This window comes from Zalophus californianus, chromosome 2, assembly GCF_009762305.2.
Source record: "Zalophus californianus isolate mZalCal1 chromosome 2, mZalCal1.pri.v2, whole genome shotgun sequence".
Classification (NCBI taxonomy): domain Eukaryota; kingdom Metazoa; phylum Chordata; class Mammalia; order Carnivora; family Otariidae; genus Zalophus; species Zalophus californianus.
In genome coordinates this window covers 11,683,746-11,698,471 of record NC_045596.1, presented here as the reverse complement: position 1 = coordinate 11,698,471, position 14,726 = coordinate 11,683,746, and the positions used below count along the sequence as shown (strand labels likewise).

Sequence of the window (14,726 nt, the reverse complement as noted above, 5' to 3'; positions counted from 1 at the left end):
CGCATCTTCCCGGCACTTGTCAGGTGTGCAAATCCTCAGGCCAGGCCCAGACCTACTGACCCAGAAGCTGGAGCCCAGCAATCTAGGGGATTTAAGCACACACTCAAGGTAGAGGACCCCTGGTTTAGAGAAAGAAGGAGGAGGTAATGATGTCTGAGTTTTGACTGAGTTGACACTGATGGGCCTTATTTGGCCACAGGACACATGTCAGGTGCTGGCGGGATGTGAAAACGTGTGCTTGTCCAGCACCTGGGGCTCTGGGCAAGGCCCGGGCCTGGAGGAAATACTGAGGAAGCATGTCTACCCTGGCGGATGCTGGTGTCTGGAGAAAGCCTTTCCCGAGGCAGAGCATGCAGGAAGAGGGGTTTCTGACACCTGTGGCCATCAGCACTATTGAGAGGAGGAGGGCTGGCAAGTGCAAGAAAAAGCGAGAGAAGATACTCTATTAGAAGGGAGAAGGAGTAGCAGCGGGGAGAAGGAGTAGCAGCAGGGAGAAGGAATAGCAGCGGGGAGGAGTAGCAGCAGGGAGAAGGAGTAGCAGCGGGGAGAAGGAGTAGCAGCGGGGAGAAGGAGTAGCAGCGGGGAGAAGGAGTAGCAGCGGGGAGGAGTAGTAGCAGCGGGGAGGAGGAGTAGCAGCCGGGAGAAGGAGTAGCAGCGGGGAGGAGTAGTAGCAGCGGGGAGGAGGAGTAGCAGCGGGGAGAAGGAGTAGCAGCGGGGAGGAGTAGTAGCAGCGGGGAGGAGGAGTAGCAGCGGGGAGAAGGAGTAGCAGCGGGGAGAAGGAGTAGCAGCGGGGAGGAGGAGGAGGAGGGGTGGGCTGCAAAGGTCTCTGCTAGCAACAGATTTGCAGCTCCTTCTGCGCTGGCTTCGTGCACAGGGGAAGAGGGTCCCGGGCTTCCAAGCTCATTTCTGCAGCCTGGCACACAGTTTGTTAGGTTGGGTGATAGAAAGGCAGAAAATCCTTCTTCTATCAGGCTCCAGCCATGGCACTCACTCCGTGCCTGGAAAGAGGCAGGAAACAGTGACCGTAAAGATGGTGGTCTTGGGTGTGTGGGTTGAGATTCAAGTGCTTTAAGAGAATCTCCGTCAACCCAACGAAATGCCCTTTGACATTCTTTTTTAACTCGTTTGGAAAAATGATCGAGCCATTACTTTCCATTTTAAAGATCACGTCAACATGGCAGATCCTATCCGCTGTTCTGTACACTTAGGGTCCCAAGACTTTTCCTGTACAGCATTGGCCACGTTTTGAACTTACATATTTGTGTGATTATTTGGTTGATACCAGTTCCCTCCCCCAAGTTCCACGGTCCCCAGCCACAAAGGGCAGGCACATGGCAAGTGTCGTTAAGTGAGTGTGGTCCCCTGAGCGGGTAATGAAAGGGCTTCTGGACTCATGGTCGCCAGGCTTGGGCTCCAGCTGGCCACCCACCTTGCTTCTGCCCCCAAAAGAAGGATGTTTATAGTCAACAATAAGTGTCTTTAAACATGAAAATGCACCTTGCTTATTTACTTCCCCTCCTTTTTTTAAAAAAAGAGAATCAGTTTTTCAACTTTACTTAAAATAGCTACCATTTATATGTAGTTCACTAGAATAATTTTATATATTTGTCTTTAAAAGGGAGACAAGATGTTTTATTGAACACTATCTCTTCTGAATAAAAAAAAACAAAGTGGCTTCTCTAGGACTGCTTTGGAAAAGCTTTGAAAGATTTTGAAATGGTAAAAAGTAGTTCTTGCTTGACATTTTAGGGTCCATGCTAGCAGAAGACTTTTCAAGGGTGTGGACATTCCCAAGTCTGATCTGCACAACTAGCTGGGGAGGTGTCATTTTCCCAGCGAGAACGTGACCCACTCGAGGGCACAGACTTTGTTGGTGATCTAGGTACCTGGCACTGAGTAGCACTAAATCAGTGAAGGAAAACATATAAAGGAGGGTGTGAGGGAAGCTGTACAAACAAAATAAATGTAATTCTCATTTGGGTGAAACCAGATGGCGATGACACAGTTTTTTCAAGATAACATGATGAACCATGTGTACTCTCATTCACTTCGTTTAACATAATAACTGATAGAGATTAGGTGCTTTCATTTTTATCTGGGTAGAATAATATAGCAGTGCTTCTTTAAACAACTAGAACTAAAATAACCCTTCTAAGACATTGTTTCCCCTAATTTAGTGTCAGTTCCTTCACTACATTACTACTCTGCTATGGGATCCCAAACCGTGTCTATTTTTCCTGCCCTGGGGACCAGAGACTTGCCAAGCCCGAGGAGAGCTGTGACTTCACAGTTACACACAGGGGCTCTTTGACACAGCTGAGCAGACCTGGCATGAATAAAGTTTCCGCAGAGTCCAATGTGAAGGGTGTTATGAAAATAATTTTTAAAAATTAGGAAGGACTTGATTTGGAGGCCTACAAGAACTTGCAGATAATGAGAGAATTGTGAGACATTCCGTTAAACATATATATATATATATGACATCAATCGGTATGATATACAGATTTCCTTGGCAAGGTGGTGTTTCTCACAGAGGCAGCAGGATGATGTCCTCACAACGCTGCTCCGGCTTCCCAGGAAACCCACCCATCCCAAGGCTGCATCAGCCTCGTGTTTGCAAATGCTTCCGGATCTTCTCTGCTCTGTGTCCTTTACCCTCCCTGTCACCATGCTCACCGTACCCCATCTCTCTCTCCTTACAGGCTTCACGAAACGGTGGACACTTTCCATTTTTCTCTTAATCACTTCCTTTAAACCTGACCCTCAGGAAACACAGCCACTTTCTAGGAAGACAGGCACTGCATTTTGAAATAACGTAATCTCATCTGTCCCCAAGTCGATGTGATCTTGTTTTTACGGAGAAGTTCCTACGGTTCCTTCTCCACCATCTGCAAGTCCTCCCCTCCTCCCCTTACTGGTGCCAAGAGACTCCCATCCTTCTTGCAAGGTGTTGTTCTGCGACTCTCACTGCTGAGGCCTGAGCTCTCTGTCTACCGCGGTGTATACCAGGACTTTCCAGGGACTTGACATAAAATCAGAAATGGGGTATTTGGGTTTGGATTTGTGTTGGTATTATCTGGATTCACATAGAACAGGTGAGCATGATAATGATTGTATGGCAACCTCCCTCTTCCGCTCGCCCTTTCTAGTGGAAGAATACACTTCTAAGTGTTTTTATTTATTTTACTTGTCATGATGAATAAATATTTACCAAACCCTATAGTACCTTTATGTTTTCATCAGTTGGGCACTATTGATAATTGTGATAATAGCGCGATCAAAAATTCAGTTTGTTCATACGGTGAGTAATGAAAGACTTTTCAGCATAGAAACAGGTTACTTAAAATTCTTGCAGGGAGGAGTGGAATGAAGAAGTTCAAGAAGAAAAGGGAATGGTGTCCAATTTCCAACTGTGCAGGGAGAGCTTGTTTTTGATTTTTGAAGGAATTGCCAGGGGTCATCAAAACACTGTGACATTTATATTCTTTTGGATAAATTCAAGAGTGATATAACATTTTTATTTTAAAACATTAATATTTCTATTAATATACTTCTATTTTGTTAATATTTATATACTTATGTCACCAATAAAATATTTAAAATTTTTTATGGCAACTTACATATAGCAGAATTCTTTTTTTTTTTTTTAAAGATTTCATTTATTTATTTGACAGAGAGAGACACAGCGAGAGAGGGAACACAAGCAGGGGGAGTGGGAGAGGGAGAAGCAGGCTTCCCGTGGAGCAGGGAGCCCGATGCGGGGCTCGATCCCAGGACCCCGGAGATCATGACCCGAGCTGAAGGCAGACGCTTAACGACTGAGCCACCCAGGCGCCCCCATATAGCATAATTTTCATAGGGACAATGGACAAAAGGGTGGGGGAAACACTGGCCTGACCTGTCTTTTAATTCCTGCCTCTTCTCTCTCCCGTATAAATAATTTCCCCTTACTCCCCGTTACAAAATTCCTGGATAGAATACAAATATGGAGTTGGGGTGTAGGGAGAGTGTGGGACAGAAGGCAGCTCGACCTCAGTAGGGGAAACTGGAGAACAGAAGCAATATCCTACAGGCTTGAGAGGGAAAATGTGATGAGTTGGACAATCCGTCCGACTGTCCCCAACATCTAACCGTCTTCATATGGATGTAAGAAAATGGAGTGTCCTTTCAGCCGCTGCCAGCCCTCTGGGAACGTAGGACGTCCTTGGCTGTCAGGCAGGAAAACCCCAGCACAACGAAAGGGCCTCAGGTTAATGGTGCTTGTCACTAGGATGTAAGAATGTGGGTGACAATTTTCTTCTATTTCCTTCTCCTGATTTTCTAATTTTTATCCAGCAGAGTAGCATCACTTGTGAAAATTTTACTACATAAAATGAAAGTCAAAATAGGCTGAAAACAGCCGGCTCTGCCCTGGGTTTTGAGACTCAGCGCGGCTGATGGTTCACATCTGCTGAGGGGTCTGGAGGGATTTCTGTGGTCACATTCTTCTTTTCTGCTTCTTTATTTCATAGTCCCATTAACACTGCATTTTATGTTAACTGAAAACACGGGGCCCTTATTTCGGCGCATGTCTCCTTCTCACTCAGGGGTGATTGGACCCCAAGATCTGGCTCTGCCCATTACCCCTTCCTGCATCTCTGTGTGTTAGCACAGCCCCCAGGCTTGGGGACTGTTTAGGGCTGACTGCTTGGGTCGCCCCCCGCAGCATTCATATGTTGAAGATCTCAACTCCATCCATGTGATGGTATCTGGAGGTGAAGACTATCTATGGGAGGTAATCAGGTTTCGGTGAGGTCATGAGGGTGGGGCTCCCATGATGGGATTAGGGCCGTCCTAGGAAAAGAAAGCCCTGAACCATGGCTCTCTGTCTTCCCATCATGTGAGAAGGTGGCCATCTGCTAGCCAGGAACCGAATGATTCTGAGCTTTGGTCTCGGACTCCGCGGCCTCCAGAACTGTGAGAAATAAATGTCTGTTGTTTGAGCCACCAATCTATGGTATTTCATTATAGCACCTGGAGCTGACGGGGACAGGGATCATCAGCTTGTGCAAGACTGGGCCTGGCCAGCCCTGCCTTCTGTCCCTATCCTCCAGGTGGTGGGATAGGGCAAGGGGCCTTTAGACAGGGCTGAGATTCTGCAAGGTGGCTTCCTAGATATATTTTGCCATGACAATTCTGCCTGCGGTTGGGCCTTCCACATTGCCTTGGGCAGAGCGGAAAAAACCGTAAACCTCCTTCGGGAGGGCCAGTGACTGCCTGAGTGATGCTAAGGTAACTGAGTGCTCTCAGAACAAGCTTTGTGAACTTCCAAGAGGGGAAATGACACGTAAAGGGTCTGAACTTGGCATATTTTTGCAGGTATGACTCTCTGTCAGGTTGCTAACATTCTACAAAATCCAATTTTGGACATGCTATATTATCGTCTCCAGTTTTCAAGCATTCAACTGACAAATACGTATTGAGCACCTATTGTGTGTACAAACGTGTACAAATATGTATTGAGCACCTACTGTATGTACAAGGCACGAAGGATGGAACAGTGAAGAAAAGAAACAAATCATCATCTTCCTAGAGTGTGTTTTCTGGCAGGGAAGAGAGACCACAAGCAGGCAGTATATTTAGTAAGTCAGATGGCAATAGGTGGTATGAAGACAAATAAAACTGGATCAGGGATGAGGAGGGCCAGGAGGGAGGGGTGTATTGCAGTTTTAAGTAGAGTGGCCAAGCAAGGGCTTCAAGGTGACATTGGAACAGGCGAAGGAAATGAGCGATCAAACCATGCAGATGGCTGGGGGATGAACATTTAGTTAGAGTAATATCTGGTGCAAAGACTCTGAGACAGGGCCATAACTAAGGTAGGTCCAGAGCAGAAAGGGGAAATATGAGGGGTGGGAGATGGAATGCCAGGGTAGCCGGTCATAGAGATAAGCGGGAACCAAACTGTGCAGGTCATCCTACACAATTCGGCTTAAACTCTGAGTCAGGTGATAACCACTGGAGGGTTGGAACAGAGGAGTGACATGACGTTGTTTTCCCAGGACCATTCTGGCTGCTGGGGTGAGAACAGAAGCCAGGGCATCAGCTGGGACACTGTGTGATACTCCAGATGGAAGTTGAAGGTGGCCTGGATTGGGATAGGAGTGGGTAGAAGTAGTGGTAAATAGGTGGATTTATGTCTAGCTTGGAGGTAGAGCAAACAGGACTTGTGGGGACTTATGGATGGGGGCAGATAAAGACAGGAGTTAAGGATGACCCAAGCAATAGAAGAAATGAAAAGCGTGTTTCGTGAGATGGGAAGATTATAGGACAAACGAGTTAGGAGGAGGAGAGCAGGAGCTCAGCTTCAGGAGAGTGAAATTTGCGTTGTCTCAGGACAGATCACAGACCTAACTAAATGTGAGACCCAGAAGCATAAAACTTATAGAAGAAAATATAGGAGAAAAACTTCATGAACTTGAGTTAGGCAAAGAATTTTTCAATATAATCCTCAAAGCACAATCCGTAATAGAAAAAAAGTGATGCACTTGACTTCATCGAAACACAGGCTTTTTGTACTTCAAGAGACATGATTAAGAAAATGAAAAGATGAGACATTTACTCAGAGAAAATATCTGTGAGTTACTGATCTGATAAAGTACTTGTATCCAGAATATATAGGACAACCCTTACAACTCCAACCTAGGAGATAGAATCCAGTTAATAACGAGGAAATATTTAAATAGACATTTTACTAAGATGATACACAAATGGCTAATAAGCATATGACAAAAATACTCACTATCATTAATCATTAGGGAGATACAAGTGAAGAGCACACCAAGGTACCATTATACACCTTATAAAGACTATAATTAAACACTGATCATACCAAGTGTGGACAGTTCTTATAAACCGTTGGTGGGAGAGTAAATTGACATAGCCATTTTGTAAAATAGGCTGGTAGTTTCTTATAAAGTTAAATATAAAATTTATCATGTGACCTAGAAATTCTACTACTTCTCAGAAGCAATGAAAACAGATATTCATGCACAGACACACTGTAAAGGTGTTTAGCAGCATTATTCATAATAGCCCCAAGCTGGAAATAATCCAAATGTCCATCAACAGGTGAATGAATAAGTAAAACGTGGTACATCCATATGATGGAATACAATTCAGCAATAAAAAGGAACAAAATGTGGATAGATGCTACAACATTTATGAAACCCAGAAAACATTATGCTAAGTGAAAGAAGCCAGACACAAAATACCAAATAGTGTATGATCCTATTTGCAGGAAATGTCTAGAAAAGGCGTATTTGAAAGGATCTGAAACAGACCAGTGTTTGTCTAGGGCTGGGGTGGGAGTCGGGATTAACCGTAAAATAGGCACAAAGGAACTTTCTGGGGTGATGACATGTTCTGAAACTGGACTGTGGTGATGGTGGCACAAAATCTACATTCATCGAAAACCATTGAGTTGTCTACTTATAGCGGGCGAATTTTATGTTATGCAAATTATATTTCAATAAGGCTCTTAAAAGTATGAGTTGCCTCATTAGACGGGCAAAAGAAGATATTGGGTAGAAGGCTGCCGTCCATGTAGTCCGACGGAGCCCTGGGCTGGAGACAACCATCTGGGACTGGTCAGTTACACACACGATATGTATACATTAGGATTTCAAGTCTTGAGATGACCAAGAGAATGAGGATGGAGGAAGAGAAGAGGGCCAGGCCCGGAGCCTGGGTGCTCCTAGAGGTTGGGGATGTAAGAACCAGCAAGGACACTGAGAGGGACAGCCCACGACAGAGAGGGAGGAGAGGACCACGGGGGGCAAAGGGCAGAGGGAGGAGGTGGTGGTGAGCCACGCCAAATGTGCTGGGAGTCAGTAAGGGAAAGACTGGCAACTGACCAGCGAATTAGGCAAACGGGCAAGTCCCTGGCCCCCTGCACAACAGCAGCGCCGACGTGAGTTAGACTGGAGTAGGGTCAAGACTGGAGATGAACATGGGGGTAGATGACTCTGGAGCAATTTTGCTTAAAGGACTCTTTTGGAAAATGCCTTTCCTGACAACTAATCATCATGCTGGGTGTGTTCCATACTTGTACTCTTATGATATGGTCGGTGGGGGGGGGGGCCACAAGAGACAGAGGAGAGGCTCAGGCAACAGTTCCTCATACTCCCGAGTTCTAGAACCAAGAGGCATGGCACGCCACGCAGGGCCACACAGAAAGGCACCAAAAGGCGGTCAGGAGGCAGAAGCCGGGAGCGAGGTGAGTCCTTAGGCCATGGCCTTTGTTGGGATTTCTCAGGGAAAGGCAAGGCAGGGCAGGGTAAACAGTTTAGACCTGGCTAGTTTGAATTATTCTGGGGGGCTCTAAGCTATAGTGGTGTCTCCAGTTGCCTGGTACTTGACCCTGGGATGATGCAAGCAGAGGAATACTGCTTCCTGGGGTGGCACCCGCCCGAAAGAGGTGGACTCTGGATTGGTCTCAGTGCACATCTCAAAGGCACACTCGTCTCTGAGTCCTTTGCCATCTCTAAGAATTGGCTCGAATTTCCTCAACCCAGAAAGATTGTTCTTTTTTCAAGATGTCAAACATCATAATATCCAGAAAAAAAGTTATAGAATACAATGTACTATTTATTCATCCTTGTTTTCGTGCTTTAATTTAGTCCCCTCAGTACCGTGTGAGGTAGCAGATGCCAGTGCTGGTGAACTTTTTGACCTTTCCTACATTTTCCAGCAAGCGTGCTCTGACTAGAATGTTCTTTCCCTTCTCCCACTGCCAGCCAGGTAACTCCCAAGACCCAGCTTTTTCAGGCAGGTCTCCTCTGGGTCCCATACTGTCCTTTGTGACTTTTCTTTCCTGGGTCAGTCTTTCCAGGGCTTGATGCCTTTTTAAAAGTAAACCTAAAACGAATGATCTACTTCCTTACATTTGCATCAGATTTCACCAGATTCCCTACTTTCTTTTCCACCAATACTGAGAAATTGGCTCTGAAATGATGCTTTAATCAGAGAAACTAACACGAATGAATGGGAAACAGATGTCAGTAATGAGGAAATTTATGTTCATAAGAAACTACTTAACATTTGATAGTTACTCCCTTAAGAGATGGTGCAAGTTGGAATCATGGGGGAAATGTGTATACTTTTTCTCTAGATGTTTATTTGATTTGGAACTAGTGCCTGTTCAGTGAAATGCCTTCTTTATTTGGAATGTCATGACTGTATGCATGTTTGAATAGCTGATTAGGAGCCAGAGCTTTTACTGCATGATTTATGCTGCTGTTAATTAGGGAGGTGGCCCTTCTGAGCATGTGCCTGGTGTGGTGGGGAGGCCGCAGAATCTGTGTGCTGGCATCTGAGTGTCTGAATACAGCCTGACCTTCACACCCCTTGGAGGCCTGTAGGAATGTTATAGTGTAGAAGGGCTTGTAGGTTCAAGGTGAGGAGCAGGGGTGCTGGCACCAAAGGGGAGGCCAGAGCCATGAGAGGTTTGGGAAGTAAATGTAAGAAGGAGTCAAAGATCTGGGTCCAGGAGAGCAGGCCTGGTTGGAAGGATGCGGTGGGCGTGGTACGTGAGCATACCTAAGCCAGAGCACGGCCTTGCATAAAAAGGAGTGAGGCCAGCTTGAGACATCTGTTCACTTGGTAAGCATCGTTGAGTGCCATTGGGGTATGAGCCCTGTGCTTAGCAGACCTGAAAGTCAGTCTCTACCCTCAAGAATTTCTAGTCCAGGGGAGAGGGGAGGCTGTGCACCAAAAAAAGATGACTTCAGATACTTGCATGGGTACAGGAGCCAGGAAGCACAGAGGGGGACTACTCAGCCCACCCTGGGGCATAGGGGACACTTTCCAAAGGAGGTGGTATATATATATATTGATTTTTTAAAAAGATTTTATTTATTCATTCATAAGAGAGAGAGAGAGGCAGAGGGAGAAGCAGGCTCCCCGCTGAGCAGGGAGCCCGATGCGGGACTCGATCCCAGGACCCTAGGATCATGACCTGAGCCGAAGGCAGACGCTTAACCATCTGAGCCACCCAGGCGCCCTATATATTGATTTTTGAAGGGTAAGTAGCGAGGCTAAGATAAACCAATAAGCAAAACCCCCAAACAGAGAAAAGTTAGTTTAGGCAGGGACAGTAAGGTAGGTGATTCCCCCAAGTGACACTCTTTTGCAGAAAAAAATGAGGCACAGCCAGAGTGACACTCTTGTCAAGGCTCTAAGCTGGCTCTATGCCCCATAGGAAGAGTGTGTGGGGGGCCTGGGAACCCCTGTGGACAGTGCTGGTCACAGCATGGCTATTGCACCTTCCGTGGGCAACTGCAAACCCGTAGCTTTAAGGACCAGTCAGCGTTGCACTTTGTGTCAAATGACGCCATTTTTTTGCGGCAATTAAGAGCACAGAGGTCTACAGGTAGAGTTTTGAGTCCTGACTCCACACCTCCGGCGGGTAGTTCTATCGGAACATAGTTTCCTAGCCAATGAAACAATGCCCCATGATGGTGCTATTCTGAGAATTACATGATGTAATGCATGCAGTGACCTTAGCGCTCAAGAAAGGTAATTATTTTTGTTAGTTATTTGGCAACAAGTTCTTCTTTTGGCTGGAGGAGACTCCTATGTATGTACCAGCCCCTCCCCAGGTGCTTTCTGTGTATCATCTGATTTCACTGTTGTAACGGCTGTATTACCTGGAGGTTTTTATGATCCCCATTTTATAAATGAGGCTCCCGTGGCTTGGGAAGATTAGGTTATTGCTCAAGGTCCCATGACTGAAAGTACAAACAGTAGTAGTGAGTCTGACTGCAGTTTCTCTAGGCCTCAAGGAATGTTTGCTAGCTTGACATGTTTATTTCTCTTAATATCTTGGCAATGTAATGGGACGTGGGCAAGGAAAGAGAATGAGGAATCTTGATAGAAATCCTATCACAAAGCTTGCTACCTGGCTCAGAATGTGCTCTGAAGCTCTCAGAGTTCAAGATTGCCAAATTTTATCATCTGTCTGTCTACCCTGTCTATCTATCTATCTATCTATCTATCTATCTATCTATCTATCTATCTATCATCTATCTATCTATTTATCTATCTTGGCCGGGTGATGTGGAGGATGCCTCAAGTAAACCACTAATTGGTTAGGAGAAGAAAATAAAATGGAATTATGTGAGCTTAAAAAGTCCCATAGCATTGTTAACATAAATTGTCTTGTTGGGGCTAGGGAAACCACTGAATCTGAGGTTTCGCCCAGGGAAATGTAAACAGTATTCATAAATCGGTCATGAGACAGAGCTTCATGATCCACTTACACAAAGTATTAGCCCAGCCCAGGTTGGGGGGTTGGCAGGATGGTTCAACATATGAAAATCAATCAATGTGATACCCCTTGGTAACAGAACTCAGGACAAAAACCACATGATCCTCTTAACTGATGCAGAAAAAAGCATTTGACAAGATCCAACATCCTTTTATGATAAAAAAAAAATGCATTCAATAAAATTGGGCTAGAAGGCAACTACTTCAACATAGTAGAGGCCATATATGAAAGCCCACAACTAACATCATGCTCAGTGGTGAACAACTGAAAGTGTCTCCTCTAAGATCAGGAGCAAGGCAAAGATGCCTCCCCTCACCACTTTTATTCAATATGGCATTGGAATCCTAGCCAGAGCTGTTAGGTAAGTGCTATAGACTGAATGTATCCTCTCCAAATTCTTAGATTATAACTTAATCCCCAGGGTGATAGTATTTGGAACTGAGGCCTCTCGGAGGTAGTTAGGTCATGAGGGTTCCCGCTTAAAAGGCACTAGCTCCCTTGTACCTTCCCCCGTGTGAGGATATGGCAAGAGGACAGCCATCCGTGAACCAGGAAGTGGGCCCTCCTTATGAGACACCAAATCTGCCAGTGCCTTGATTTTGAACTTTTCAGCCTCCAGAACTATGAGAAATAAATTTCTGTTCTTTATAAGTTATCCAGTCAATGGTATTCTGTTATAGCAGCTCAGACATACTAAGACAGCAAGAAAAAAAGCTATCAAAGGCATCCTGTTTGGAAAGGAAGATGCAAAACTATCTCTGTTTGCAGAAGACATGGTTTTACATATAGAAAACCCTGAAGATTCTACACAAAAACACTGTTCAGCCAAGTTGCAGGATATAAAGTTGACACGAAAAATCAGTTGTGTTTCTATAAACTAACAACAAAAAAATCTAAAAAGGAAATTAAGAAAACAATTTCATTTAGAATAGCATGAAAAAGAATAAAATATTTAAGAATAAGTTTCACCAAGGAGGCAAAAGACTTGTACACTGAGAACTGCAAAACATTGCTGAAAGAAATTAAAGACACAAATAAATGGAAAGATAGCTCATGTTCATGGATTGGAAAACTTAATATTGTTAAAATGTCAGTACTGCCCAAGGTGATATACAGATTTAATGTAATCCCTATCGAAATCTTACTGGCATTTTTCACAGAAATAGAGAAATTCATCCTTAATTCATATGAAATATTAAGGGACCCTGAAATAGCCAAAACAATTTTGAAAAAGAAGACTAGAACTGGAGGTCTCACACTTCTGATTTCAAAACATATTAGAAAGCTACAGTAATCAAAATAGCGTGGTGCTGGCATAAAGACAGACATGTAGATCAATGGAACAGATAGAGAACCCAGAAATAAACACTTGCAAATATGGTCAAAATCAACAAGGGTGCCAAGACACTCAATGGGAAAAGGACTATCTCCTCAACAAATGGTATTGGGACACTGGCAATTCATATGCAAAAGAGTGAACTTGGACCCTTACCTTACACCCTATTTAAAAAAAAAAACTCAAAATGGATTAAAGACCTAAATGTAAGACCTAAAATTATAAAACTCCTAGAAGAAAACATAGAGGAAATAATTCATGACACTGAATTTGGCAATGATTTATGAGCTAAGTCACCAAAAGCACAGGCAATAAAAGCAAAAACAGACAAATGGGATTACCTCAAACTCAAGAGCTTTTGTGCATCAAAGGACACAATCAATGGAATGAAAATGCAAACTGTGGAGTGGGAGAAAAAATTTGCAAATCACGTATCTGATAAGGGTTATTATACAGAATACATAACGTATGCCTGTAACTCAACAACAACAATCAAAACAAATAACTTGATCAGAAAATGGAAAAGTATAGACATTTCTCCCAACCGTGATACACAAATGGTCAACAAACACACGAAAAGATGCTCATCACTAACCATTAGAGAAACGCAAATCAAAACTACAATGAGAGATCAGTTCACATCCACTAAGATGACTAGTGTAGAAACAAAACAAACAGAAAATAACAAATGTTGGTAAGGATGTGGAGAAACTGGAACTTTGTGCAGTGTTAGTGGAAATAGAAAAGATGCACCCACTATGCAAAAGTATGCTGGTTCCTCAAAATGTTAAGCATAGAACTACCGTATGAACCAGTAGTCTCACTTCTTGCTCTATATAACCAAAAGAATTGAAAGCAGGAGCTTGAAGACATATTTGCACATTCATGTTGATAACAGTGTTATTTGCAATGGCCAAGAGGTAGAGGCAACTCAAATGTCTACCAAGGATGAATGTATCAGCAGGATGTGACATATACATACAATGAACTATGATTCAGCTTTAAAAAGTAACGGATTCCTGTCACATGCTACAATGTGGATGAACCTTAAAGACATACTGCTAAGTGAAATGAGCCAGTCACAAAGACAAATACTGTCTGATTTTACTATATGGGGTACCCAAAATGGTCAAATTCATTGCAACCGAAAGGAGAACAGAGGTTGTCAAGGGCTAAAGGGAGGAGAAATGGGGAGTTAGGGTTTAATAGATATAGAGTTTCAGTTTTGCAAGAAGAAAGAGTTCCAGAGGTCTCTTGCACAACTATGTGAACAGAGTTACTTCTACTGAAGTGTATATTTAAAAATGATTAAGATGGATTGGGGTGTCTGGGTGGGTTAGTCAGTTAAGGGTCCGACTCTTGATTTTGGCTCAGGTCATGATCTGAGGGTCACGAGATCGAGTCCCACATCTGGCTTTGCACTGGGCATGGAGCCTGCTTAAGATTCTCTCTCTTCCTCCCTTTCTGTCCCTCCCCTGATTTGTGTGCGTGCACGTGTGCACACACACACACACACACACACACGTGCTGTTGTTGGGTGTGCTCTCTCACCCCCAAGGGGGTAAAAAAAAGATTAAGAGGCAAATTTTATGTGTTTTTTTTTTTTCACCGCAATTCAAAACAAAAAGTGTATATATACTGGCAAAGACAAAAAAACAAAAACAAAAAACAAAAAGAGAAAAAAGATACTTAAAACAAACATGGCAAAATCTTGTTAATCCTTGAATCTGGTGCTGGACATATGAAGTTCACTGGACTTTTTTTTTTTTTAAGTATGCTCTACACCCAATGTGGAGCTTGAACTCACAACCCTGAGATAAAGAGTCGCATGTGCTACTGACTGAGCCAACCAGGCTCCCTGGTTCCCTGGATTTTATTTAATTCTGTGCATGCTTGAATTTTCATAATGAAAAACAGAAGCCCCCAAGGGTGTTACATTTAGGCTCTTAAGGCCTTGGCACTTACCTTGGTGACATTGGAGAGTATCAAAAGCTATTTTGATAACCAGACAAGTAAAGCCTTAATAGATGGGCTAAAGAGTCATGAGCAGAGGAAATAAATTTGTATTTCTTGTTTGGCTTGGAA

The 14,726-nt window shown here is 43.8% G+C and overlaps 1 protein-coding gene across 2 annotated transcripts in view; it reads right to left on the bottom strand.

Moving 5' to 3' along the window:
• CC2D2A (coiled-coil and C2 domain containing 2A) overlaps positions 1 to 14,726 on the bottom strand; it is a 131,570-nt gene that overhangs the window by 102,415 nt on the left and 14,429 nt on the right. The gene's annotated exons all lie outside the window — the stretch shown is intronic.